The following is a 3,982-nucleotide window of genomic DNA, read 5'->3' as shown; positions in this document are numbered from 1 at the left end:
GCGCCCGGCATGAGTTTAAGCCGCCAGGTCCGGGACTCGAACCGCAGTCGACTACCTGGGAGTCCAGTGACATAGCCATTATGCTAACTGCTGGCCCCTTATTTATTTATTTAGGTTACACAATAATTTTTTGAAAGCCTCCCCTCTCTACCCTTGCAATCTCTAGGTCATTTCTTCCGCTTATAGTTCTTGTCTGCTAAGCTCAGGAAGATGACCTGGGGCAGGGGGGCCCCCACCTACTGGTTGAGAAGGCCTAGGAGGCGTCTGTAACTGTCTTCTTCATGCCCCCCTGAACGCGGCCTCCTCGTATGAAGCTTTCACCCGGGGCCACCTTCTCGGCCTCCTTCGGGTGTCATTCTCCTGCAAGATCTGGCGCTGCTCCGCAGTGGCCCGCTGCAAACACGGAACCACCAGCCAGCTTCGTTTGTTGTCCTGCATGTCAGTGCCAGCCTTGCCTGTCACACTGGGGTCCCCAAAGAGGTCAAGGTAGTCACCCTGAATCCGGAAGAACTCGCCCACCTCCAACAGGGTCTTCCTGGCCTTGGCGTGCTCCTTCTCCCCGTCAATGCCCGCCATATGGGGAGGCAGAAGGAGAAGAAAAGCCATCTTGAACTTGATGATCGATTTAGACCTTTTCTCAGGGAATCAGTCAAGATCCACGTTGCCGGGGCCGGCAGGTGGCGTGGTGGTTAAGGGCGCTGGACTCCCACGTGGCCAACTACGGTTTGAGTCCTGGACCTAACACCTTGCTTTCTCTCTTTCACTCTGTCCCTCTCTGGTCAAATTAAAATAATTAAATAAGGGACCAGCAGTTGGCGTAATGGCTATGTTGTTTGACTCTCATGTAACCGACCGCGGTTTGAGTCCCGGACCCGGCGGTTTAAACTCACGCCAGGTGCGTGTGCGTGCGTGCCCAAGATCCTGAGAGGAGAATGGAGGAGAAGGGATTGTGGCGTGGCCATCCCCCCTGGGGGGTGATTTCTCGCTTTCTGTCTCTCTGTCTTTCTGGCGAGCACACGCGCCCTATAGCAAAAACCTCTCCCCCCCAAAAAATTGTTAAATAAAATAAACAAATAAATAAAATTTACATAAAATAATTTAATTTTAAATTTTATTTATTATTATTTTCCAGTTTGATCAGAGAGAGAGAGAGAGGAAGTGAGAAAGCAAGCCACCAGGTCCGAGACTTGAACCGTGGTTGGCCACATGGGAGTCCAGCGCCTTTAACCACCATGCCACTTGCCGCCCAAAATAATTCTTAAAAAAAAAAAAGAAATAAAAAAGACCCACGTTGCCCTGAGGGGTGGTGATGAGGTCCAGGGTCTGTCTGATCTCAGTCTGCTCGGAAGTCTGCAGGAATAGCTCAGTCAGGTTCAGGTAACAGGGCTGCTCCTGGCAGGCGGTAGATACAGGCTTCCAGAAGCAGAGGGTCATTGATGGCGTCCAAACCGACGCCTGGCTTCTGATACCAGCAGATCTGCCTCCCTGCCAGCCCCCGGCGGGTGAGGAATGTCTCCACATCGTCCGACAGCAGGAGGAAAAGTCTGCAGCAGTTCCACACACCAGCCCACGGTCAGGACGGTCAGGACCCTCTGGAGACTGTCCGCAACCTGCTTCCTGGGCTCCACCAGCTCCCGGAACATCACCAGCACCGCTAGGCCCCGGTTGTACTTGCCTCCAATGGCGGGACCTCCTTAAGCCGGACCAATAGCATTTTTTTTTTTTTTTTGGAGAGGTTTTTGCTATAGGGCGCATGCGCTCGCCAGACAGACAGAGACATAGAGACAGAAAGCGAGAAATCACCCCCCAGGGGGGATGGCCACGCTGCTGCAATCCCTTCTCCTCCATTCTCCTCTTGGGATCTTGGGCATGCCAAACCCCGGGATGGCGGGGGTGTGTGTGTGTGATTTCTCGTTCTCTGTCTCTCTGTCTCTCTCTGTCTTTCGGGAAGCGCATGCGCTCTGTAGCAAAAACCTCTCCAAAAATATTATTTATGATGACCGCTTATTATTTTTTTAAATTCTAACTTCATTTATTTATTCACATATTTTTTAATTTGACCAAAGGAGGACAGAGTGAGAGAGAGAGCAAGTGAGAAAGCAAGCCACCAGGTCTAGGACTTGAACCGCGGTCAGTCATGTGGGAGTCCAGGACCCTTAACCACCACGCCACCTGCTCTAGGGTGTGTGTGCTTGGTAGTGGGAGGATGAGAGAGAAAGCACCCCATGGGGGTGTTGGCTCCACCGCAGTCCTTTCTCTTCCATTCTCTTCTAGGGATTTCAGGCACACGCACACAAGTGCCTAGCTGTTTTTCAAGCTGCCGGGGAACCACACAGTTGGCCACGTGGGATCCAGCTGCCTCCATCACACCACTGGCTGACCCAAGATGGTTATAACAATCGGAGATTCTTCTACAATGGGTTACTTCACAAACAAGGGCAACAAAATAGCCTTTATCACTAGAAGATTTGGAAACTGAAGTTGCAATGCAGAGGAGTAACTGCTGGTCCCTGGCTTTCCCTTTCTCTCTGTTCCTTTTGGTCAAATTAAAAGTAAATAACAAATAGGGACCAGCAGTTAGCGTAATGGCTATGTCGCTGGACTCCCATGTGGTCGACTGAGGTTCGAGTCCCAGCCCCGGTGGCTTAAACTCCCACCGGGCGTGTGTGCATGCGTGCCCAAGATCCCGAGAGGAGAATGGAGGAGAAGGGATTCTGGCATGGCCATCCCCCCAGGGGGTGATTTCTCACTTTCTGTCTCTCTGTCTCTCTCTGTCTTTCACTCGAGTGCATGCACCCAACAGCAAAAACCTCTCCCCCCCCAATAAAAAATAACAAATAAAGTTAAAATAATTCTTTTTTTGAATTATTTATTTAATTAAAAAAAATCTATTCATTCTTTTATTTTAATTTGATGAAAGAGACACACACAGAGAAAGAGAGCGCAAGTGAGAAAGCAGGCCACCAGGTCCAGGACTCGAACCGTGGTTACCCATCCATGTGGGAGTGTCCAGCGCCTTAATCACCATGCCACCTACTAGTTCCCAAAATAAAATAACTTTTTTTGGAGGGGAGGAGGAAAGGTTTTTGCTATAGGGTACGTGCTCTTTCCAGAAAGACAGAGAAGGCAGAGAGACAGAAAGCGAGAAATCACCCCCCAGGGGGGATGGCCACACCGCAATCCCTTCTCCTCCATTCTCCTCTCGGGATCTTGGGCACGCACGCACATGCGCCCGGTGTGAGTTTAAGCCACCGGTTCCGGGACTCGAACTGCGATCGACTACATGGGAGTCCAGTGGCCTAGCCATTTCGTCCATTGCCCGTCCCCAACATAAAATCATTCTAAAAAAAAAAAAAAGATGAAAAAACTCTTCGCTCTTCTTAAAAATAATTATTGTCTTTAACTTCATTCATAGAAGATTAAAAATAAATAAAATTAAATAAGATCATTCTCGTTGACTAGCAGGAGGCATGGTGGTTAAGGTACTGGACACAAGCACGCGCTCGACCACAGTTCGAATCCCAGACCTGGTGGCTTGCTTTCTCATTTTCTCTCTCTTTCTTTCTCTGGCCAATTAAAATAATTGAATGATCAAATAAAATAAATAAATTATTTTTTAAGTTAAAAAAAACTCTTAAAAAAATAGGGAAACTGAGGCTCACGGAGCGTCTCTCCGAAGGGTGAGTGCTCACTGGTCCCCTGCTGGGCGTTCGGCGAGCACCCAAGTGCGTCTTTGAGCGCTCCATTGATTCGAATCCCGTCGCCGCCTCCCGGGGCAGATGCCCACGTCCCCTCCGCCCGCTGCCCAGCGTCACTTTGCAACGGTTGGGGCGGGGCCAAGTCCTCGAGGGGCCGCAGCCGCGGCGGTTGGAAGCTCCGCCCCCCCTGCGCATGCGTCTTCCGCATCCCGTCGGCCAGCTCGGCTCGGGGCGTCCAGGCGCGGTTGGCGGCGTCTTCGAGGAGCGTTTGCGCTTGCGCCGGC

At 50.9% G+C, this 3,982-nt stretch overlaps 1 pseudogene; it reads right to left on the bottom strand.

The window, feature by feature from the left end:
• Window positions 1-167: 167 nt before the first annotated feature.
• LOC102499706 (farnesyl pyrophosphate synthase pseudogene) lies at window positions 168-3,906 on the bottom strand (annotated as a pseudogene).
• Between the last annotated feature and the right edge of the window lie 76 nt (window positions 3,907-3,982).

Source organism: Tupaia chinensis, unplaced genomic scaffold (assembly GCF_000334495.1).
Source record: "Tupaia chinensis unplaced genomic scaffold, TupChi_1.0 Scaffold000201_1, whole genome shotgun sequence".
In the NCBI taxonomy this organism is placed as follows: Eukaryota; Metazoa; Chordata; class Mammalia; order Scandentia; family Tupaiidae; genus Tupaia; species Tupaia belangeri.
This window is presented reverse-complemented; position numbering and strand designations above follow the sequence as displayed.